General features: G+C 47.8%; 1 protein-coding gene across 9 annotated transcripts in view; it reads right to left on the reverse strand.

Annotated features, from left to right (window-relative positions):
• The window catches only part of LOC120900428 (ets DNA-binding protein pokkuri), a 46176-nt gene extending 24999 nt beyond the window's left edge, over positions 1-21177 (reverse strand). For 2 of the 9 annotated variants that reach the window (XM_040307413.1, XM_040307404.1), the window contains exons 1-2: positions 21013-21177; positions 18613-19404 (exon numbers count right to left, since the gene is read on the reverse strand). The gene's annotated coding sequence lies outside the window, so the exon portion shown is untranslated. Of the gene's footprint in view, positions 1-18608; positions 19405-20031; positions 20149-20174; positions 20386-20665; positions 20897-20920 lie in introns of those variants that run through there. The other 7 variants (XM_040307406.1, XM_040307409.1, XM_040307405.1 and 4 more) reach the window with 7 other exon arrangements.
• Between the last annotated feature and the right edge of the window lie 4476 nt (positions 21178-25653).

The raw sequence follows: 25653 nt of genomic DNA on the forward strand, positions 1-25653 counted from the left end.
GAGAGATTTGGGGATGGTTTTTTTTTGCTGCTCTTCGTCCCTGTTCCGCGCAACGACGGATGGTTCGCGCGCGTTCAAGGTGAAACATGTAATTAATTTCAAAACACACATATAAACACACATAGTCGGCACAGGTTTGCAGCATTCTTCTGTGGGCAACGGTTCGCGGATGGCTAAGACGAATCTGCGCCACAATTAACTTCCCCGTTCAAATCACGCTTAAATGGCATATAAACAAACAAACAAAAACGGAACAATCAGTGCACGTAGTACAAGTGTATACATACACACACACATAAACACATTTAAAAGCAGAGTAATTTGGGAAACAGGGAAAATATTTAAACCGCCTTTGGATTGCGCTTCAATCATGACACACATTGATTAAAAAAGCCCCTTTTTGACTGTTTTCAGACCTTAACAATAATATTTATAACGATTAAAACTCAACAAAGGATGATGAAGGTAGTGGAAAAAAACCTCTCACTACACTTTTTTGTTTAGCAAGTACATTCATTCAATTGAACTATCAAAACAAACACACGAACGAACCTTTCAGTGTGTGTGGTACAACCCGTTCGTACAAACCCCGTAAGTGAATCGCGCGAAAGATTACGAATGCGGAAATTGCCGGCAAAGGCGGCAGCAGCAGCAAACGGCAAACGGTTAACACACACCACACCCTGGCACGAACTCCCCCCAACAACACACACACAGTGCACACACCATCACGCGCCGCTGCTTTTCCTGTTTTGAAATGCGCGGGGATTAGCTAAAAAGGCAGGCACAAAAAAGGCCCCCACTTAACCAATCAAAACCAAAGCCAGCCACCAGCATTACACACGGTTCTGGTTCCTCGTTGCGTTACACACAGCCCATGAGGTGGCTGCTGCTAGAAGGCTTTCATTTGAAGAAGTCACACTTGTCGTTTAGTCACAAAAGATGATCTTTACACAGGAAAAAAGCATCACGCGTGTCATCAAGAACTGAAGCAACAAGAATCGATGATCGTCTGGGCGTGATTCCGTCTGCGCTTTAATGATCGTTATAATGGCGCTTGCGAATAATAAATAATAAAAAAACGGCACAAAAGCAAACGATCATCATCCATCACCGGCGTGAGTAAACACAAGTGGAATCGCTCTTGAAAGCCAGCAGAGCCGCTTGAGAAGCTTCAGACTGTTGAGTTAACGCGATAAGACGAGAAGCGCAAATTAGTAATCGTCGGGTCCCACGCCAACGGTCCCCAGACAACCCAGGATAGAGAGAGAGAGAGTACTGCGGCGTGTGGTGACACACGGCTCCTGGGGGTTCGGTTGCTGCTGCTCGATCCGGTTTCGAATGACGAATACGCAACCATCACCATCACCACCACCAAGTGTGCCACAACAGCGGGCCCGATCGACAATCGATCGAGATGATTGGTAGCCTCTATGTGTGTGTGTGTGTGTTTGTGTGACTGCGGAACGCACTTAGAACGCGCGATACACACAATCTCGCCCCGCTCGTTCGTTCTTGTGTTTGCGAAACCAGTTTGCGAACGCTAGTAGCACAGCAGCACACAACGCCGGAGCAGGAAGTAATCAAAATGGCTCTCGACGACGACGACGGCGTGTCGTGCCGGTGTGCCTCTCTCACACTGACCTGCCGGCCGTTCTTCCCGCCGTTCGATAACTGTATTATAAATATCAACTCGTTCCTGCTGCTGCTGCTGCTGCTGCCGTGCTTCCCCGCCTCTAACCGGTCAACCGGTTCAGCAGGCAAGTGATTGGGGAGGTATTGGTAATTGGAAGACACCACCACACCATCCACACCGTCCGTGTGTGTGAAAAGTAAGGTGCGTGCGTTTGGTAAATCACAGCGATCAATAGCAACACGTTTTTATCTATTCCCTGCTTGCGCTGTTTGAACACACACACATACACGCTGCCCCCTTCAATCCATCATAGTGTCTTCAACTGTCGAAAAGATCTAAACCGGCGGAGCAGCACCAGCAGCAGCAGCAAGCGTAAACACATCCGATAGGAATTCTTCCTCCATTCTCCCCCTTTGGTTCCCTGTGTGTTGATAGACGCCAGTAGGAAACGGAATTCACACACAGTTTCCCCCCTTCTACCTGGCACTACTGCTTCTTCTAACCGACGCGCCGCTCGGGCTTGACATAACCGTGCGACACCGCCGTTTCTTCCGCGGTGTAATCACCCCCCCCTCCCCTCTCATCCTCGTGCGTACACAATTGTCGGTCGCTCTGTCAGCGCCATCCCTCCTCCTCCTCACAGCGCTGTCTTGTCTGTTCGCAGCGGTCGTCCTTGAGGCCGAAACGGAACTCGCGGTTCCCCGTTATAACTTGTTGCACGCGTTCCACCACCCCCCTCGGGTGTTCAAGTTAATTCTCCGATCAGCACTGAAACAAAAATCCCCACCCCACTCCGGTGTGTTTGTGTGTGGGACGACGATGCCGCCACCGTGCAAGGTGAATTTCGAGAGGCTATTGAACTGCACACACGCACAAGCGGTACGTACGCCATTCGTCGTCGTCTTGCGTCTTCGTCTAGAAATGCCGAACTCGGAAGTGTCGTAAAGTTCGTGCAAGAACGACAGTTTCCTCCCCCCCCCCCCCGCTTACTAACACCATCCCTTCCCTCTTGTGACGTCTGACTGTCAAGCACGAGAGAAACACATCCAAAAGGGAAGCTGTTGGGCTGCAGAGGTTGAAGATGTATAGGTAACGCCGCCGACTCATGAGCGTACGAGAGAGCAAACGAGCGAGTGTATCTTGATGTTCCGGGGGTGGGGGTGGGGGGTTGGGACACTCACAAAAAATGCTCACCCGGCGCAAGAGCGAGAGAAACGTCAAACGCACGTGTAGTGAACACCGAACGACTGAATGGCGAGAGCCACCACGCACACACACACACATACACACAAACTACCTGTTGCATTGTGCAGCCGCCGCCGCCACACTCTGTGTGCGCGTTACACACATCCGTTACGCGCGTTATCGCCACTTGACGTTATCTAACAAAAAAACGGGCGCTGCTGCCGGCTACTGCCACTCTTCCCATGGGGGGAACATACCGAATGCGTGACAATTTCGATTGCTGCCGCTTCACCCATCCCAGCCCTTACCCTCACCCATCCCCAGGAGGAATGTACAAACAAGTACAGGATGGGTAGTAGTCGCCCGTCGCCGTGTGTGAGCGCTTATTATGATGGTCATATTTTTTAACCCCAGCAGACAATCGATGTAACGCGCGCGCGAGAGCGCGTGTAAGCGTTCCGACGCCCTATTTACGTGACAAATTGTTTGTCCAATTGGCGGATAGAGGAGGGCAGGGCAGGAAGCAGGATTTCTGTGCCGGCCCACTTCCCGGTGTTACGGATTAAAGGCGATTCCTAATAGGGGCCGCCTCGCCGTCCGTCGTGTGCGTCTGGGGTCGCCTAAAACGTGCAGGAATTCATGAGCCGTCCAACTGCCACGTGGAGCAAAACTACTGCACGGGTCTCTCCAGTGGATGTCTTCCCGGTACTCAGAGAGGTAAAATTCATTTTTTTCGTTCGATGGTCAATGTGTTGATTAACGTTACTATTTTTTTTGTAGTTCATACACTTTAGACCCGATTATGTACAAAGGCGCACGTGTTTGGAGGGAGATCGTCGTCCAATGAACTATCGAAGGGAGGAAAAAAATAACTCCAGCAACTACCGAGCGCCTCGCATAATAGGAAGCTGCTTAATTACACGCCAACAAGGTTCGCTGCTAAAAAGCCGACTCGTTACGATAGAGAGAGAGAGAGGCTCGTTAAAATTGCTTCATCTCAACCCCCGCTTCTTCGTCTTTAGAGTTCTAATCCATCATCAGCAACGAAAAAAAAACAAGCATCATCAGGAACTTAGAACGCGCTTTTCGCTCTCCCTTGTAATCAACGCGCAACTTTCCATCGAAAGAAACTGGCCAAACATTTTTGGCCTTTTCGGTTCCTAGACGGCGTTAGAGAAGCAGAGCTGACCACACTTCAAAGCATTGCGGCAGCGCGCGCGGCCGGCTAATCTGTTTGCTTGCCTTCTTTTCTCGTTACCTCCATATTTAAAGCTTCTTTTCACGGTTGTGAAGGGAAGAAGATGAGAGGTTTAGATAAGTTCGGCACTGGGGCCACGATCGGCCAAAAGAAAGGGCGCGGCGCCGCGCTAGAAAGAGTTTTCAGAAAAAAAGGTCTACTCCCGGTTGAACTCTTCACGATCGATGTCTTCCCATGTAGAGAAGGGGTTAGGTTAGGGCCTCCCATTAGCCTTGAAAAGTCAGTAACCTTTGCCTATCCTTTCTCCAATGGTAAATGTGGTAGCAGCTAGAAATTACGAAATCCCTAACGAGATGTGTTATACCGGTGTGTGTTGTAACGGGTGGAAAACGCCGCAATAGGCAAAAAAACGGCTTGTCCAACAATCATCAACAGTATCTCTATTTTCAATGCCCGCTTCAATTAGGAGATTAATTACTTCCCCTTATGTTAGAGGCATCTCGCGTCGCGGGGTCAAAATACAAGACGCGGCACAAGGTGTTCGCTGCTGTCCGTTATCTGTGTCTCAGGGTTGATCGATTGCAAAGCACCTACTACCACACACACACGCGCATCTGGAGTAGGGAACAATGCATGTCACTTTGTAGTGTGTCAGTGTGCAGGAGTGAAAAAAAAAAACTGCGAGATTAAAACAAAATACAATTCCCGTTTGTGTCGTTTCGGGAGGGGGGGCGTGCAGGAGGATCAAGCGCGCGCGTACTTCACACACAGAGAGCTGCTGTTATAAAGAGGAGCTTTAACACCCTTCTGCTACCTCCGGCCATCGCGAAGGCATTACTACTGATAAAATAAAATGCACACACATAATAGCTGCAATAAACGAAAGAGAGAAAAAACTAATAATAAGCGGACGTTAGGTCCGCGCTCGTCCGGTGTGACACGAGCTTTTTTTTGTTGCTCCTTCTTATCAGAGCGCAACAATAAGGAATAAAAGTAAAACCACGATTTGGAGAAGAGCGGCGAAGATAAGGTGTTGGTAAACACACAGAGACAGGTTGGTGCCCCCCCCCTTAGAAGTTGGCTGTGGTGATTCGCAAAGAAGTAGGGACGGCGTGCGTAGACGCATCGCGTAATCTTGATGCTTCCGGTGTTGCCTGAAACGCACACAGAAACACAGAACCACCGGGACACGATCGGTCTAGTAGTATCGTCAGGTTTCCCTAACGTGCGCGAGCGCACGCTTCCATCCATTTGCACTGGATGGGATTTAAAATCGCTCAGCGCACGACAAGAGCAGGATTAGAAATTACACACACAATTATCAGCACCCCGCCCTTCGTTGTGGTCTCTCAACCGGTCGTGTGCTCAGGGAAGTTTGCTAGTTGGGAGGGGTTAGGCTTAAGATTAAACCGATGATTAGCACCCGGGATGTTGAAGGAAGAAGAGAGCGAGCGATAAACATTCACAGTGAGTGCTTTCGAGTGCTTTGCTAATTACACTGTTAGCAGGAGAGAGTGGAAGCTAAGGGGACGCAAGGAAGGATTATCACCCCCTCGTCCGTCGTAAAGGCTTTCTCGACCTATTCTTACCGGATCAGCTCGTGTGTGTGTGTGTGTGCCTGCCCACTTGGTCGAAAGCACTGATTAACCAGAATTTGTATTGCAAAAGGAAGCACGACAGAAGAGGCTGAAGCGATAGCTTCAAACAACACAATCGTCTCTCGCAACATACCACCACCCCACTCTCCAGTGCAGTGATAAGGACAGTCACTATTAACTCGTGAGACTCCCAAACAAATACACAAACACACACACACACGCTCGCAAGGGCGGAATACGTTAGAAGATTTAATGGAGTGAAGCTTCTCGCGTTCACTATTACTCCTCCAAAAAAATACCACAAAAATGAATACAAAAACAATACACTCCCAACAATGTCCCACCCAAAACACAGATTAAGCCGAACTTTGACCGGCAGAGCAAGTGTACAGAGACGATGGCGCCGTCTCCGAGTGACCATCGGCAGCACAGAGCAGAGGAAAGTGAATTTGCTTATCTTCATCGTTGGGCAGCTCGCGCGCGCCCGGATCATCATCTCGCGCTCGCTCCCTATTTAAAAGGAGGAGCAAAAAAGCAAACACACCAAGAAAGAAAGAGCTCATAAAACAGCTGATTGTGTGGCGCATGCGAGTGGAGGCGGCTTTGCGTACCAGGATCTTGCGCACTTCAACACACATTCAACGCGTTACTTATTTAAGTGGCTGCTAGAATGTGTGTTGCAAAAACATTTTAAAATAAAACCCCCAAATGAAGGGTCTTACATTACCTAGGAAATATGCAAAAGATGTACATGTATGTATGTATGTGTGTGTGGTTTGGGCAAATGTTGAAGGTCGCCCCTGCTGCAACCTGTCCGGTTGGGGGGTGTTGGTTGTTTATCCCATTCCAGCGCCTAACACGTTTTCATCATTTCGCAACCCGACGTAAACAAATATCGATATAAAATAATGCTTTGTATGTGTGTGTGTGTGTGTCGACCCAAAAGGAGCAAGTGCAAGCGTGGCAGAAATATGATTTTGGTGCGTACGTAATAAAATACAGAAAAGCACGGGAGGGGCGCGCGAGTTAGTGTACCTGCAGCAGTCACTGCAACCGACAACACACAATCTATGATGCACTCTCTGCACTGCCTGCTCTATGTATGATTGAGGGACACAAACACTGCAACAAAAAAAGCCCTTTTCCAGGCACTATTCCCGCGCGATGTCGAAAATTGATGTCTAGGGACACCGAGAGGAAAGACCTGCCCCGCTGGGGGGCGCGCGCGAGCTTCCAATTGCATTGTAAAACCTAAAATTGAACAAAATACACACACACACACACGCGTGGTGGTGGTGTGTACGCGGGACGAAAAGGAACTTCAAAACAAAACAAAAAATAGATCAACGATTTTTTTGTGTTTTACAATGAACAGAGAAAACTCTTTTCACCACCACACCACCCACCATCGTCAAAACTTCCCACTCCATGGCCCATCACACAAATTGTATCACGCCGGTAGTGGCGGTGGCGGCTTTTTCGAATTTGCTTTTGTTGCAAAATCAGCGAATTTTGTTGTAATTTTATTAATTGCGCGTACATCGCCATGGAGTGGAGGAGAAGAACTCGAGCGCGCGCGTACCCACCAAAGGGAAAACAACTGTTTTTTCAATGAATAACAGGCGGGCATGGGGAGCACCATGAAGCTCAAATATAGACGTACACATAATAAACGAACGGACGGACACACACAGGCACCACAGGAAAAAGGCGGCGGTGGAGAATCGATGCGGCGCGGAAAAGCGGCGAACGATGCACTTTTGCCTGCATTGTGCATGTGTGCATGTGTGTGTGTGTTTCTGTGCGTGCATGTGCTTTTGCCCCCCTTGCGCTCGATCAAAAAAGGGTTTCCATTTGACTTTGGTACGGTACTTCCCCACCCAGAGTGTTCACCACCCTCACCAATCCATCCGTTCTTTTCCAGTGCCAATTTATGAACGCGGCGCATTGCCGATTATGCTCTATTGCCAGCCACTGTGTGAGTGTGTGTGTGTCTGTATATACAAATTGAACTTTGTGGGAGTGTGTATATGTGTGTTCATGTGTTCACTTATTACGACAGCTTTTATTATGCTTTTCGGCGTTCGACGATGGCTGCTGATTGAGCCCTTTTCTTCGCGTCGACACACACCCGTCAGCCGCTCCACCGTGCTGCGATAGAAGGATAGGGCAAGGGCAGTGAACTTGGGTTTAAAAGCAGAAACAACCACCACTGCCGAAAGTGAGCAACAAAATTGACCATCGCTCACAAACCCCACGGAAACACGCAGCAAGCTTAAGGGGCAAGAAGGCAACACGAATCGTTCTGGTTTCTGTTTTGTACGTGCAGCAGCAACAACGACTTCACACACAGAGGCGCATGAGGCAAAAAGGCGCAAATCAATTAATGCTGGGCGCAGCAACGTGAGGCGCTTATTACGGAGTTGTGTTGTGTACGAGCGCACAGGAACGAATTTCCGACAGGAGCACAGCCTCATCCTCTCGAACTGGTAGGTAGTACAAGAGGAGAAGTAGAATGGGGAAATGGGGGGAGGGGGGAGATAATAAATGTAGCAGCCAGCCAGCAACAGATTAGACACGTTCAAAAGGTCATCATGAGCGCTGCGCGGAAGCTTTGCGGAAAGAAAAGAGCAGCGCGCTCAGAAGACTCTAGCCGAGTAGTGGAAGATCAAGAAGTGGTTGAACGATCGTTCATTAGAAACCCGTGCAGCGTACCGTGTGCGTGTGTGTGTGTGTGCAAAGAAGCAGAAACGGAATAGAACGAGTAATAAACCCCCCCCCACCGAAAAGGGAAAGAAATGTTAACGCATAATAAGGTGCCTTAAGAAGCGGCGGGAGAGGCGGTGGAAGTAATAGGGAGCGAAAATAGGAACATCATTCCAAAATATTAAGCACCAGCAGCAGCAGCAAGGAATCTTTTCCTTTGCCTTGATTGTCTTTTTAATTCTCCTTCGCCAAAGTAATGAGCGACGAACCCGATCCATAATGATGTGGTGGAGAAACCGACTGGGGATCTTCAGGATTACCGGCATCCACACACACACACCTTTTACTCTGTGTCGTTGTCCTCTGGGTGGAGCTCGGTTTTCTCCCGCTTCCCCCCTTGGCCGTCGCAGTAAAAAGAAAACAAAGAACAAAGCAGCAAGAGTACAAGCAACGAACCCGGACAAATCCTAGGGAAACGAAGCGATTTGAAACCAATTAAAATTATCTCAAATTTTAGCTCTTTCTCTACCTACACACACACACACACCCACTCCACCCCCTTCCTGGTGAACAAACACACGTCGCACCGTCCGGTTGGATTAGAAGATGCGCACGAAACGTCGTGGAAAACGCAACACAGAGGATGGAAACATCCTCCTTCCCCCTTCACTGCAACAGCCACACACAACAAACCCTTCTTGGACGATGATGGCGACCGGCCGGGCTTTCTCCTGACGTTGTCCACCTCTCACCCTCAAGGAATGACGAGATTTTGGGGGAGAAATGATCCGGGAAGCAGCAACCTCAATTCCACCGAAACTTTGGCTGCTGTGAGAGGTCGCGATGGGACACCTTAACCTCCCGCGGGTGACTCTCCCTCTCTCTCTCTCTCTCTCTCTTCGTGCCCTGTAAGCCCTTGGAAGGTAAATAAAAGACACACGCACAAACTCCACCCCCCCCCCCCACCCCCGACTGGACAATCGAGAATCTTTTTCCGTCTTCCTGGATCGGTGTGTTTAACCGACCCCGCCTGGGGGTAGGAGCAGCAGCAGCAGAGCAAACGAAATTCCGCACAGGCAGTGGCCTTTTACGATCCTTTTACCTTTCCTCCCACCCCCCCTATATGGAAGGGGCGAAGGAAAATAAAAGAAAGCAAAAAAAAAAGATCAATCATAGTGAGGAGGCAAAAAATGAAAACACGCGATTCAGTGGATCTCCTTCACTGTCTCTCTCTCTCTTTCTTTCCCTCTCTACTCCCTTCCAGAAACCCTCCGCTGGAGAGGAAAACGCAACTCTCGATGGCAAAATCAATCGCTGCCGAAACGCGCCGGGGGGAGAGAGAGAGACGAGGTACAAAATTCCAAGTGAAAGATGCTGGAAAGGAAGCAGCGGCCGAACGAGGAAGGAAAAAAATGGGAGCCTCCAAACAAAATGGACCGTAACGATCGTGTGTGTGTGTGTGTGTGTGTGTGTGTGTGTGTGTGGAGAGAAGGCTGCTGGAACGATCACCTCTCTTCGAGAAAGGAATGTACTGATTGGGGCTGGAAAGGGAGTAAAAGGGTTCCCGGTGGTGATGGTGGTAACCATTTCCTGGTGCTGCCCTCTCTAAACAGTGAACTCATCTCCCGCAACAGAGCAAGCAGCGCTTGGAGAGGGGAGCGGGTGGGATTGACTGAGGAGCAGCAAAACCTGTACAAATGAAAGACTACAACAAGGGTAGAAAGAACGAACGTAAACACCGAGGCTCGCTGTGGAAAAGGAAATATCAAATGAGGAGCAAAGCAAGCGTAGAGAGAGAGAAGGGCAGGGAAAGAAAACGCAGCTTTTACACACGCAACACAGCCAGCAGAGAGAACGAACGGACGGAAAGAAATGGAGCGAAGGAAAGGCGAAGCAAAGCGCACACAACAGCGGAGAAAGAAAGCGTGTACACCACACCGAAAAAAAAAGGAAACCGAAAAATTGGCCCTCATCGTTCTTAATGCGGGTGTGCGTGGTGCGTCTGTGTGTGTGTGTGTGCAAGGAAAAACAATAATAACACAAAAAGCACCAATACCCGAAAGGAAATGCCGACGAAGACAACCATCGGGGAATAGGCGGGTGGAAGCGAGCGGAAAAGGAATCAAAGCATAACAACAAAGAAGAACCCACAGAGAGAGCGAAAGAGCCCAAAAGATGTAATAAGGAAATTGAGAAGATGAGGATGAGAACAAAACAACAACAAAAAAACGCGTCCAGAAACAGAAGACGAAGGAAGAAGACATGAAAAACGACAGAAGAAAAAAACTACGCCAGAACGCACGAAAGAAAAGGAAAGATAAAGGCAGGCGCAAAAGCGAATCAAAACACGCAAGAAAGGAGGAACAAATCAGACAGATAAAAGGAGCAAAAGAGAACCGATTTACTCTTGGTGTGTTTTCCGTTTTTTTTTTTTCATTTCCAAAACACAAAACAAGGGACGAAGAGGTAGGTAAATAGGAAGAGGATGAAAACTGGAGGAAAAAAAAACACAACATAAATGCTCGTAAAAACCTTTTCTCCAGTAAGTCTTTTGACCTCTCTCGCTCTTTCGCTTCTTCTTGGGGCTTTGATCTGTTTTTTTGTTGTTGTTGTTCTTCTCCTCCACAGCATCCGTGATAATCTGCTTCGGCCTTCATCTAGGCCGCGCGCGCACACGCGGGCAGGCATATCTCTTTCCGGGACTCGTTCCCTGGGACCAGAGGCCGCGCCAAGCGGACACGTTGATGCGTTGCGCGCCTTAATTCTTTTCGCCCTCCCCATTTATATATATGCGTGCTCCACTCCACAAGCACAATTTGCTGCTATGCTTTCGCTACGCACCTTCTTTCTTCTAAGCGCACAACAGCGCGGCTGAAGCGTTGAGGCAACGAGGAGAAGAACGGCTCGAAAAAAAAAACGCTCCCAGCAGGGGACATCCTATACTGGGAGAGAATGGGTTGCTGGCACTGCTTTGCCGTACCACAGGTTCCTCTGCCCACCGGTTGTGGCCCATTTCATCTACCGAATCTGGCGCTGATGCGCAGCCTACCGAGAGTTCCCCCGGATAGCACACGGAAGATCAGAGTCAGAGCGGTGATGTGGCGAAGAGGAGCAAACAACAACACATCCGCGACGACCTTAAGGCTTTTGCCATTCTTCAACGGTGACATTCCAATGGAGCAGAGGAACTCTCTCAATATGTGAGCATGAAATGGAGAAAAAAATACACAAACAACGTTCTCACCTCCACTGAGGCTTAGGAGTTTGAGGATGATGATCTGGCGACGGTGACTTAAAATCTCGCCACGATCCGAGCAGCTAAACGTTTCCTAAACAAACGCAGCAGGAGACACTTGTGTGACAGTGAGTTGTGGCGTGGTGGCCGCTTCTCCCGGACGTCCACAAGCCAATACATTGCTAGCATCAATCCCTAGGCCCAGAAAATTTGTGGAAGATGTCGAAAAGAGCAATGTGCCAGAGGAAGACCTACACAACCAGCTCACGAGAGATCTCGGCGTGATCTTCCTCCCCAAAAATGGACCCCATCCAATTGGGAGGAAGTTCAAGACGCGACGCCCTCGTGGAAGAACTCGGGCAACGGGAGACTGTGGTGTATTGTGGTAACGACCACAGAATAGAATATTCTAATGGTCATCATCTACACCGTTTTTTTTTTTTCATTTCAGTTCCACACACTCCAAGCCCGCGTGGAGTTCAACGAGGTTCGCCGCTTTCAGACATCACTCGCCCAAGATTTCTCCATCTATTCGTCATAGTGCTTGCTTGGAACGTCCGAAGAAGAACACCAGAACCGTCGTAATTCGTCTGCCTCGTCTAATGAACCTTTTCACCTATTCACTTTAAGGAGCGGCAGTAGGGATTCTTATTCCATTCCCACTGTTCTTCTTCGCAGACAAACGGAACCAACATCTGAGGGGAAGAAGTAGAGACAACTTTCGGCAGTTGACTGACCACCAGAGATTTCCTCCATCATCGGTACCACCATATCTCCAACCGCAGGGGCATTAACATTTTTCGACTCCGTCCAAGATCCGGACACTAGATTACGGATCCGCTTGGCTTTCGAGCGTCGCACAGCTTCCACACACGAGATGATGATTGCGAGAATGGAAGCACTGATTTATGACAGGCTCTCTCCCCAGTGCTCCACCGGACCCCATTTGTCTCCCTCTGGTGGGAGCTTCTTAACCCATGGGTGTGTAGAGGCTAAGTTAGTTTAAGTGTTCAAGTGCACCGTTGAGACGCGAGCATCCAGAGCGTGTCCAGAGCAATCTTCTTGCACAGCTACCCCGTCCAGCCTCCAGGGATGATGTTTAGATTTTACTTTTACCAGGAATTTCGGAACTATGAAGACAAGCGGTGACTTGACCGTAGATACCCGTGTGTGTAAGGCAACCAGGCACTAAGTGGTCCCAGTGTTCTTCGCCATTTAACAGTCTCTATTATGAGACATGAATAGAAAACAAAAAATGACATCCGCAGCACGCCATTACAGACATTTGGTTACGCCCGATCTCGCAGGTGGGAAAAATGGCCGCTTATAATGGGTTTTCTTGCGCCACAGCGGGAACTCCTCTTCCACACATAATTCACCTTTTTGCTGGACAGTCAGCCGTGTCCCTCTCCTCGTGTCAAACAAAAGGAAGTTTTATTTCTCCAGAAATGCAGTAAAAATCCTCCGATTGCCCCGAGAGAGCCTCCTTGGTGTCTGTCGTAGGATTTTGATGTTGTTGTTGTTGTGTGTTCTAAACCGGATGGACTCCCCGTCGAGGGATATCGGAGGGTCGAAAAGAAGCCCGGATTCGATTCGGACAATCATCAATGCATCGTGTACGCGCGAGCGCGGCACACAGTACCCCCTATATCTCAGGTACTTTTTGCTCTTTCAACCAGAGACGTTTCACAGTGCATCCGTGCATTTCCAGAGGTCCATATTTCGGTTGCCAAACCGAGTCACCGAGAGTTGGCGGCATCATTCTGGACCTCTCGACCGACCCCTCGGGATAATTCAAGGAATTTGACTTCCTTTTGTTTGTGCGTGCATCAGACGAAGGGCCTTCGATGCCGCTCTTCTTTCTACGCAAAGGACACGACCCACACACAAGGGTTCGAGACCGGAGGTATTGGCTTATGTTGAATTTGTGTTTGAATTTCGGCCCTTCCCGAATGGGTGTTTTCCTTTTGTGACCTTCTCTTCTCGATGGTGTGTGCTGTTTCTTTGAACTTGAACAGTCCAAGGAAGACGAAATGTGTTACAATGTACGCGCATCGCTTTTTTTGGAGAGCTCTCTTCCAGGAATGGCGATGACTTTGCTTGACACACGCTCATGTGTATGCGTACCACTTTAACAGGCTAGCCAGTGGATGTGTTTCACAGCAAATCAACTTTCCTCCAAAAAACGGTCAAGTGTATTTTCCAAGAATTTTCGCATCCAGGAATTCCAAAAAAAACCGAAGCGATCATCCGCTTTTTACTTCAAGAAAAAAGGGAAAAACAACATTCAAACAATAGAGCTTTTTGTTGTAGGCCTTATCTTTCCATGTGCCCATCTTACAGCAAGAATGGCAATGTAATCTAAACCGCATCCCACTAATCTGCAATTAACAAAAAGGGGATATCGTTCTCCCTTCCAACTTCAAACTTTTCCCAATTTTTGCTGCCATTCAGATTCGGCAAACGTTGGTCATCACCCCGTGCCGTGTGTCGCAACACGCTTCCCTCCTCTCTCTGGACAGTTGTGTTTCACATGTGTTCCGAATGATGTTTTGCGCCGGCAATAAATAATGCGCACCCACCCACCCAAACCTTCCTCCAGTTGAGTGTTAAAATTTGCCCATTTTCCCCCTGCCGACGGCACTGACTTACGATAAATATTATCCCTCCCAGATCCCAAAATCAGGCACGCCAACAAAGCAGCAGCAAGTGCATTGGGAAATATATCGCAACTCTCGTGGAATAGTCGATGGGAATAGAAGGGAGAGAAGCACAATATTCTACCGATGCGTGTAAAAAAGAGGCATCTTACCTTAACACATTACACACATGGCGCGCCGGCTAAGGGGGAAGACACGACCAGGGGTTAAAACCACCGAAATGGTGGCATGTAACACTATTATTATTATTATTAGACAGTAGGCCGGAGAGGAATTTTCAGGGCAAAAAGTAATCGCGCGTCCCTTTTTTCACAGCAGGCAACGAACCCCTCCTCGATGCCCGCGTGTGTTTGTTGCAAAAGTGTCGTCCTTCCGGTTGTGCGCAGCACGTTCTTCCTTCCCAGTACAGAATGAGGGGGAACAATCCTATGAACTCACACCCCTCTTAAAACCCAATTGCCGTGGTGTGTGTGTGTGTGTGTAATTCATATTCTATTGCCGGCAAATCTGTTCCGATTTTACGTTACGCCGTGAGTCGACTGGACGACCACATCGGAAGCGGAACTGTGCCCGTTTCTGCTAGAGGGGTGCTGATGTGAGCTGTAGGAGATCAGGTGCATCCGACGAACCAATGGGGGAAGTAGTTTGCACTTGTCCGGAACTCGAGGGATTTCTCTGGGGCGAAAAAAAACGAACGCTTCGTCAGCCATCTGTGCCGTCACAGGAAGAGAGGGATTCTTCCATCGTTGCGCAGGGTGGTACAAATAATTAATTTTGTCCCTGGCCGATGGGAATTAAGGCATTCCTGATTGTGTTGGCTACACAGCGTACAGTGGGTAAAGTTCTTCCTACTATTTATGTGCATTTTTTGAGGACTTTTTGAACGCACGCGTGTTCTTGCAGCAAAAAGGTTTTGCTTTTTAAATTTTAAATCGATAATGAGATCGACACATTCCACCCAAGCAGCCGGGCCAAGTAAACCAGTAGTTCCCTTCGCACAGGTACATCAATGATGCCTGCGCACCACTTCATACGCTAGTAAAACGATTAAAACTCATTCCGAAATCTCTTTCACACCACGTTTGGGAAAATCTTCGCACCCACCTTTGTGTTTCACCTCCGAAGAGAGGTAGATGTACTCTTCTTAGCCTTCTATGCAGCGGCGGTCATCTCTGCCAAGGGGAAAACGAGATTCACAGAGAGCACCGGGTGAGAAGGCTAATCGGCTTCGCTTGTGTCTTTAGATTTATTTTTCCTATTTTCTGGGTAGCCAAATAGCTAGAATCACACTGCCCTTACCCACTTTACTGTGCTGTGGGTAGGCGCAAAGTACTTGAGAAGAGCCCAGCAACACCCTTCGGCAACCGAAGAAAACCAAACTCGATCACTAGCAGCGTCAAGATCGAGAGCCGGAGAGGAGTTTTGAGTGTTAAGTAGCCCATAAAACAATACCACAGCACCATCGGCCATCTTTAGAGGGTAGAGGTAGTGGAAACAGGCGGCCAGGCGCAGGCGCAAACGGCAATCCAATGGACTTGGAAACACACACACACACTTTACAGGTGTGTAAAAGTAGCAGCACAGAAGGACATATTGGATGCAAAAAAAAAGAAGAAAAACCTTCAACTGCCGAAAGGACATTCTTCTGGAGGACATCCTTTTTATTTTAAGGTAAGGGATCTTTTGCAGGCTCGGAATGTCAATGAATAAGGAATGAGAAGAGGCTCACTTTCCCAAAATCGTTTTGTTCCTCTTCAAAGTCCAATAACCATTACCTTCTGTGCTCATTACACACGCACACACAGGACCCATATCACATTCACATTACAAGTGGGATTTTGGGGCAGTGAATCCGACGTGCATCGGATGCACTTGTTGGTGAGCCTCTTGCGATTCATATGCTAATTTCTAACGGTTCCCCGTGCTAAACGACTTCCTTCTTCTCCGCAAGAGGAAAGATCGATCCGAGCCGCCCGGGCCCAGGCATTGGCTATGTTGTGGGAAGTGTTCTAGGAAGTGATGTTACTCAGCACACGCATCCGCTCAACTTTCGCCCAAAGCGGGACCAAAATGCGCCACCGAAGCCAAACAAAATAATGTCCAGTGAGGTTTGTTTTTCCTTTCCTTTTCGAGAACCAAAAAAAAAAAAACACTTCTTGGCACCTAAAATAATGCTTGGGTGTACATAAAATAAAAGCAGCAAACAGCGGGGTTTCTTCGCCAACCGGACAACACAGTTAGAGCGGTGTTGTGCTGGTGTTTGGTCATTCTCTTACAGTCTCACACAGTTAGTGGCCGCAAAGTAAGTAAGCAAAACGGAACTTAATATGCGCGCGGGACAATTGCAACAGTTGCCGTAAGAAAAAGCGAGAGAGCGAGAGAGTATGAGCGGGGGAAGTTAAAAAGTGCACTAAAAGCAAAATAACTCCTCCTTCTAACTCCCAACCACTCTTTCTCTTCTTCTTCGAAGGGCCAAGACGCACACGCAGCACACGCGGACATAAACAACACGGTGGCCAGCGGCGGCTTCCGCCACGCATCGAAACGGAACAGAGAGCGAGCCGCACAAACGGTCATTGGACGGGAACGGGAAAACACACAACCACCCCGCGCTGCTTTCCTCCTTCCTCTCCTGTAGGCGCATTCGAAGCAAAAATGTGTCTGCGATTGCAAAAGTAGCAAAAAGGCAGCGCCCAGCAGCAAGCAGCGCAGAAAGAAATTGGTCACATGTTTGTATGCAAATCGGAAGCAGGAAGAACATGAGGGGAAGGGTGGGTTATGAGGGTTGATTGAAGGGAGAATTTCTTCTGAGAAAACGGGGGCAAACAGGGAGAAGCAAAGAAAGGAAAAAAGAAGAAACAAAGGCATTGGGTAGTGTGTTTATTCTTGCTCTTCTTCGGCGAGGAAGTCAAGTCAATATACGAAGCAGCCACGGGGTTTGTCAGTGGCAGCCAGCAGCAGTTTTTATTCGTGGATTGCATTTGCAATAAAACACACCACATGTGTGCCAAGTGTGCAACAAATGTGTTAATGCACAACCAACACGTGGCCAACAGTGCATTAGATTTGGTGCAGCGTTCGCATGGGAATTATTGGTCGATTTTTGAAACAATTTGAATGATTTTTGAAGGCATCTAAAAGCGAAAAGATTGATTTATTGATTGTGTAAGTTAGTTGGGATATTTCTTAATATAATTAAAGCATTAAAAAATATGTCCAAATACTACTTCAATCAATTGTAACAGAGCACTTGCCTAAGCCTTTTTTTTTCATAAAATATTGACCACACAGAAATCGTCATCAATTCAAACACCAAACCCGGATGTTAAGTACCCAAGATTGTCCCCCACCCCCCTTTTTTGCGGCTACTATTGTTCTGTCATCAGTCAGTCTGGACAGTCGCACACCGCGGGCTTCATCTCATCATCTTCTTCACCTTACCATGTCGAACACAGCAAAAATTGAAGAAATGCCGGCCACACCACACTCTCAGCGAGCCTTTCTCGAACGCGAAATTGTGTTTACTTTCGATCGTTCTAATGCTCTATCTTCCCCTCTCTCTCTCTCAGTTTAACTGCCTCAAACGTCCACTAGAGAGTGGAAAGATTTGGCAAACGATGGCAATTTTGTCTGTTGCCATACACCGCCGGCCACTCTGCTGCACAATAATACCAAAAACACCACACCAACCAGCCATTTCTTCTCCGCGCACGGAACACGCTCGTGGTAGCGGTGGTGCTGGGTGGAGCTGAGAAACCAAAAGGGGAAACAACCATGCGGTTCCGGCATGGCACCAAGAAGAGACGTCGTTGTCGCCGTCGTCGTGGAAAGGCAATCTCATCAATCATAATTTATTATTCAAATTTACTGGCTGCTGGTGCCGTGCTGTTCGCGACGACCGACGGGCCGGCTCTCGGCGCTCGATTACGTCGGTCGCTCGACGCGGGAAAAGAGTTCCCTTACAGTGTATTTGTGTCTCTCCGGGTTGGTGAAAAGAATTATGCTGAGTGTGTCTTTTTCGGCATGTTGTTGGTGTCAAAACGGCGTGCACTGGGGGCTAACTTCTAAGCTCATGCTCTAAACCCCCTCTCGTGTGACCAATTAACGACACACCCGTTGAAGATGCGCTTTGAGGAGGAGGAGGTTAGCACTTTCCCGCATAATTTGCCGCCCCTTTGGTGTAGTGTTATGTTCTCTCCCACCAAATGCGGCTTTTATGCTTTATATGCGTTTTCTTCTAACCCCATAATTTGCTCGGGTGATAATTGTGATTATTTAACAACACCCGATCGAGCTGCGAGCAGACGCGGGCGGATAACAACAACAACAACACAGGGTTGATTCAAAGTGACACCCAGAAGAGGGGGAAAACACTTGCATTTAAACGTACTTACCGGTTGGGGTTTGTTTTCCTTCTGGGCCTGGGCGGCGTACCAACTTGTTGCTTGGATCTCGTCGCGTGCGCTTTTCCTTCGATTTATCTCACTCTCTCGCTCTCTTTCTCTCTCAGTTTTCCAGTTAGTCCTTTTTTTTCTTGGGCCGGCACAACAAAATATTCTTTCTCACGCACAACCAAAAAAAAAAAAACACAAATTACATACACACAAAAAACAGGCTCTTGCAAGAAACACTCCAGCACAACTTTTCTTTTAGCCTTTCGATTGGTTTTCTTTCTCTTCACTCACACACACTTTCGCCCTCTCTCTCTCTTTCTCTTCAAATATCACTCCTTCGAATCAAAACAACGGTTGCACTTGCTGAGGTTGCTGTTGTTGCTGTACGTGCTCATGTTTTCATCACTCGTTTCGCGGTGGAAATCGGGCCCGGAAGAAGCCGCCGCATTTCCTTCTTTCGCGGGGAAGCAGCTTTAAAAAGGAAAAACGGAACAGCTGGGGGACGTTGCGCGAAAATTAAAGCAACCAACAGCAACAAAAAAGAGCTCGCTTCTTCTTCTTCTTCTACACACTTTGCTTCAACAAAACCGATACACCACACACATCCATTCGACTTTGTGGCCTGCTGTGTGTGTGTGTCGTTCGTGTTTTGCACACAGAAAGCACACACTCACGCACAGTACTACTGCCCCCCGTCGGATGGTGGCCGATTTCCGTTGTGAAAAGCGCGATACAACACAAGCAAGCACTCACACACACAGGACACTGACACACTGGGGTTTGCTGGAAAAACTGTGGAAAGAAAATATGGGGAAAAACAAATGGGTAAGCTCGCGCGCACTTTTCTGTGACCGTAGATGTGGATGTGTGTGCGTGTGTGTGTCTAGGGGGGGTTGGGGAAGAACGTCACAACAGCGGCGACGGTCAGCTTATTTGTGCGCTCTTCCGGTTATTGAACGGTTGCCCGCCCGTTATCGCTGTCCTTTGTATTGCGTCGTCGTTGGTGTGCGAGTGATTTTTGCTTCCGATTATCACACACGAAGAGTGGAAGGTTTTCTAATCTGTTTTTGGCTTGCTAAAAACCTTTGCTATGGGGTTTTTACACTCAATGTTTTGAATGTTTTACACTCAAACACAACACACACAAAAGATACACAGTTTTTGATTCCACGGAACCACGGTGGATGATAATTGAAAAAACGTCACTAAACAAAAGCCTACTGCGGTCTTCATCTTCTCTTTTGCTTCTCTTCTCTGCTCTGCTTGCTTGTCAAACGAATATCCTTTTTTTTAGGGACAATGGACACACACAAATCACAACACGCTTTCTGGAGAATGCAGGACACACACAGTCAGTGTATGTTTTGTTCGAAAAGCCACTTCTTCTTCTTCTTCTTCCTCTTCTTTGCTAAAACACACTTCTTGCGGGTCAGTTGAATTCCCAGCTCTGCACCGGTCACGGAACAACACCACGAATGTTTCTTCTCCTGCTGGCTGCCCAGGCTACTTCTGACTTTGTGCCAATTTGTGTGTGCGGCGATCTCACTCTTGTTCTCGCTTACACGGACGACGACGATGATGATCTTCTGCGCCTACTTGAAAAGAGTAGCGAGATATGGCGGGCGCCCGCCGTGCTGACACTTGACACCGGCAAACACATTTCCTTCCGTGTGCGTCACACCACCACCACACCGCACCGCATGCAACACACTACCAAACCGCGCCGCACACACACACACGCACACTTCTCCGTGGTAGCGGGAAGTCGTGTGTTCCGGGTTTGTTTTTTTTTTGCTTCCTCCTGCCGCTGGTGCCGCTGCTGAGACAGCAACTACGGTGAGACATACATACACTAACAGTAAGCACACATACAGAAAAGGCTCATACACACCAGCAGCAGCAACAAGGGGTTTGCGAGACGATCGCACGCTTTTTTTTTCCACAAAACCGGTTCGCTACAGTGTGTGCCTTTTTTTTTGCTGCTGCTTCTATTCCGGTTGGGATTTATTTCTGTGTTGGAGGATTTATTTCGCTGGCGAAGAATTTTGTGTACCTTTCGGTTGGGAGGTTTTTAGGTTTTTGGTTTGCTTGTTTGTAATATAACTCGTCCACACACAACACTTGGTAAACTTTGCTCCAAAAAGCACGCGGGTTTTTCTTCGGTTCGGAATTGGACAGTTTGGAAGTTTCCGGTACCGAAACACTGCTGATAGTTCACACGTGCACACGATCTTTAGAATATTTTAAATCTCACTCCTTGTACCACCTAACACAAAACACACAAACGGACACCAACAGATGATCGCACCTTGCACACGGACTATCCGAAATCAGGGGTTAAAACAAACAATTGATCACGCACAAGACCGGGCAGTAAACTCGAAAACCATCGAAACTCACTATGAACTTCTGAATATCTTTTCCTCTCTCGTGGTATGGTAAGATGGGATTGGGTTCGCTGTGTTGTGTCGAAATCTGGCGTGCAGCGTGTTTACTCGCAGCAGCAGCCGAAGAATAAAACGCTCCGTTCGCCTCGTTCGCCGCGTCAAAATTGAACCCGAAGCGCTCGAAACGGTCGGCCCAAAGTTCCGTTTGTGCGATGTGCGGGCGCCCGCACCCTCGGAGAGAGAGAGAGCGTGCGGTTGAGCGAGCGAGCGAGCGAGCGAGTGAGAGAGCGTGCGATTGCACGCGTTCGAACAAGTGAAAAACATGCATTCCGTGTGCGCGGTCTCGCTCGCTCGCGTGCCACGCGGGTACGGGTGGGTGTCTCGCTCACTCTCACGCTCGTACACAGCACGACGCTCTCTTTTTGCGAGCGCGTTTGCTTTGATTTCCGGAGCAATGGAGGGAGAGAGCGAGAATGTAAACACACGCTCGAGATACAGTGATGGCCGTACCAGTTGGACGTACTGCACTGCTTTGGCTGCCGGGTTCGTGGAAAGAAAAGGTGCTTTCAGGTGCTTTGAATGAGGTGAAAGAGTATTGATGTGATGAAATAAAATAAACAGTAGTTTTTACAGAGTTGAAGCAAAAGCAAAAAAATGGACTGAAAATTATAGTAACGTTTTGCAGGGAAAGGATGCTGCTCGTTTGCAAACACTCGCGCTGCACGCTACTGTAACGTAGGAGTGGGAAGCAGTAAACGCACACACACACACAGGCGCTCTATGCCCGCTTCTAGTCCCTTTGCGCTTGTGTGTATGCACTGTTTGCTGTGGTGTTAGGTGATCAACACACGCATATCAATCTCTCTCGCGCCCCGCGTCACCTAGAACGTGTCTCGCTCGTGCTCTCTCTCTCTCTTTCTCCCGCGCGGACGAGCTTGCCTTTTTCTTCCCGGAAATTTTCTTGCTTCCGCGTCGCGCGGTCGCGCACGCTTAGCAGAAGATGACAACCAGCCAGCCAGCCAGCCAGCCAGCGCACTGTGTCGGAAGGGTTTTTGGACGGGTAAGGGGCGGCAGAGGGAACGGACAGAATGTTGGGACCGGTCGAAAGAAACGTCGCCGTGGTCGACCGTCGCGCGGCGGAAGAAGAAGGTAAGTCCGCACGCTGCGTGCTAACGGAGTGAGTGTAATGGCCGGTCCGTTTCCGTGTGTGTTAGCGCGGCATGTTCGTTTAAAAATAAATGTGCACACGCGCGCGCGCGCACACACACTGACAGTGCGGCCGTTTGGTAGGCGCTGGGATGGGATTCGATCGCTGGCGCAGTTCCTAAGGGTTTGGGTCGGTCGTCTTCTTCTTATTTGCTTTCGTACCGTCCGGTTGTGTTCCACTTCTATGCATGTCAGGGTTCGGGTCGAGAACTAAATTCGCGAATTGTTTGTTGTTTTGTTTCTCTTTTGTATTTGGTCGCAGACGCCACTTCCCCACGCCATTTCATTGCTCCGAGAGATTCATGAGGATTGGCCTGATTATGAATTGCATTCTAATCCTTTAGAGATTGGGCACATTCTTTGGGCATGGCTTACTTTCCTATCGAGCGTCAGCTGCTTCAAATCCCTAAAAGGTTACAGGGGTTTTCAGTGGTTCTCACAATTTTAACTCACTTTCTGTAAACCTTGTTCCGTTTTTCATAATTCTTCCATCAAACAATCACAATGCATCATGTATTGCAACAAAGAGTCCAGAAAGTATGTTCAATTCATCAGAAGATATAAAAAACCCAATTAGCTTTGTGATATGAACAACCTGCTCAGACAAATGATTAAGATATTACCAAGAAACCACCTCAGACTTTTTTATTTTTTATGTAGTCTTCAAATTTTTGAGGAATATTTCATTATTATTAAAACAAAATATGTTTACTGACGATAATTTTTTCAGTGTAAAATGGACAGAAATTAATTGTATTTTTCATTCTATTATATACGCGAAATATAAAAGGAGATATCAGAATTCAGAATAATTAGAGCATGGGCTCCAGAGCTCCAGACTAGAGCACGAAATGCGGTCATGGATTTGTGGATTGTTATATAAACTATTTTTAACTATTTTTTATATTTATATCAACCTTGTTTTAACATCTCAAGGGAATTTGACACATTATGGATTAATTTGCAATGTTAAATCTTTTCAAATGATACACAGGTACTGAAAAGATTGAAGATCCCTGAAATAGAGCCTCACAGGAACAAAAACGATGGGATGCGGAAATTTAATCTGAGTCAAATGTTGACTTGTTTTTGTCAATGATTAACTAATCATATACTGATTTATGTCTGATAAGATGTAAGTAAAACTATCTGTACGATTTTCAACATGCTGGAATCATGGAGACGTCATCAATTACAAAATAAGCAGATTGGAGGCTCGCAGTTTGTTACACTTTTTAATACTTAAAACCGCTACGTACGAATATTGCTAAATGTACACAATTTTGCAGCATTCAAAAAGATAGCTGAATCAATTCAACCACTACACTTATGCTGACAAAAGCTGTCATCGTTTACGAGCCTGTGAAAATCTGTTTCACACCCCTTGTGTTTGCATGAAAACCGGTGCCACGGAACGCCACAGGTGCAGGTTTCGCACGCTGCAGCAAAGGTTATCGCCGAAAGGCCGCCCTTCTAATGCGGAAGAGATTATTCGCACACCAGCACACACACACACACACACACACACACACACACACACACACACACACACACACACACACACATACAGAACGTGTGGATGGTGGCCATCGTGAGTTTTACTACTGTCAGAAGGCACGGGATTACTTCAATTGAAGATGAGCAGATTACCGTTTTTCTTTTCGCGTAAGCCACAGCCGCCGGGCCCTGTTACATCACACGCCGGGCGCTTCTGGGCTGAGGTGCAGCGAGACGACGCTTATCAACGTTGCTGCTGTTCGGGGTTTGCATCGTTGCTCCAGTTTTTTTGTTGTGTGTAGTTGCTTATTGCTACTGCTAGTTACATCCACATCGCCATAGTGTCGTAAGGCTTTGGGCGCTTATTTTGTGCCGGCTTGCTTTTACCCGGCGGGAAGCAGCAACAAGTCATCGGTGAAGCAGCGTTTTGTGGGAAAATTTCTCACCGTTCTTGCTTAACCGAACCGGGAGATGGGTAGATTGGGGAGGGGCACCGCAACTGAAAGGAAGCTCATCTCCCAAACCAACCGACCCAGTGCTATTGTGGGTCGATTCTTCGCATCTTTGGAAGCACATTGCTCTACTCCCCGCTTTTTCCCGCGATGACATCATCCCGCGGTCCAAAGCATTTGAAGACAACAGCGGCAAGAGAGAAAAAAAAAATGGGAACGGGAAACGAAAATGAAATTAGTATTGCGCAGGTGGTGAGAGTGAAGCTGCAAAAAAAAAGCTACACATTCCCCTCTTCCCAGCTCCTATTGGCCCAAATTTGCATTTCTTCACCGTGGCCAAGCGACACGCAGCGGTGATCTTTTCTGTCTGGCTGCTCTGGAAAATAGTGCGATGAAAATGCGTTTTGCTGCTGGTGCTATCCGATCTTGCACCGGCGCTGCTAGTGTTACATCATTGGTAAATAGCAACAGCAATTACCGTTTTTGGCGCGAGGGAACGGATGGTATAAGAGACGAACCACGAGACGAAAAAAAATCGTAGCTGAAAAGCGAATTGAATGAAGCACGAACAAAAGGCACACGCTCGCGAATGATCTACTAACAAAGTCTCGCTCAGCTCTAGCTTCTTTTCGCACCTATCTTCTTTCTATCGCTTGATCGCGGAAAAGTGTATCACTGGAGCGGCGTCGGCGTTGTGTTGTTGTCTTCCTTATGGTGTACGGGTGATTTTGGGCGGGATGAGGAAAGCTCGAACTCGATCTCATCAGACAAGTGTTATCGGACAATTCCTTTGGGAAATGTCGTCAAACGGGTGGAATGATTTGGATGCTATGTGTGGTATTATTTTCTTTGATGGTTTTAATGTAGCAGATCTTCTTGTGGCATCTTCTTCTATTTGGCGTAACGTCCTACGCGGACATGCCGGGCTAAACAGGACTTAATTCATTACCACGTAGCGGGATAGTCAATCCTTGCCACGCGGGGACGGTCCATTCTGGGCTTGAACCCATGACGAGCATGTTATTAAGTCGTTCTTGTTGACGACTGTACCACGGGACCGCCCCATCCTCTGTGGCATCTGGATTTTCAATTTGTGGCAGGCTCGTCTGCCGATAAAACCTTCGATTGAAGTGCAGTATTGATGGTGACTACCTCAAGGTTATTAAAGACTAGGATTGCTGATATCTCGAGATTCTCGAAGTTGTAAGGCCATTTGTTCCTACTATATACTTCAAAATATTTTGAGATTCAGAAGACTTCGAATGTTTGTAAAATCCGAGAGAAATTGCATATTGATAGGCCCAGTAGTCATCTAAGGACACGATTCCTGAAGTTTTCGACATGAGGATGTAACAGCTTGGGATGTATTTCAACGAACCATTCTACGGACAATCTTTGACAGTATATTCAAGCATGACGAGCGAAGGAGCATTCTGTAGATCCTGTAAGAACTCTGAAGGATCATGTCGCATCTGAGAGGATCTCTTCCGAGCTAAGTA

This window comes from Anopheles arabiensis, chromosome 3, assembly GCF_016920715.1.
Source record: "Anopheles arabiensis isolate DONGOLA chromosome 3, AaraD3, whole genome shotgun sequence".
Classification (NCBI taxonomy): domain Eukaryota; kingdom Metazoa; phylum Arthropoda; class Insecta; order Diptera; family Culicidae; genus Anopheles; species Anopheles arabiensis.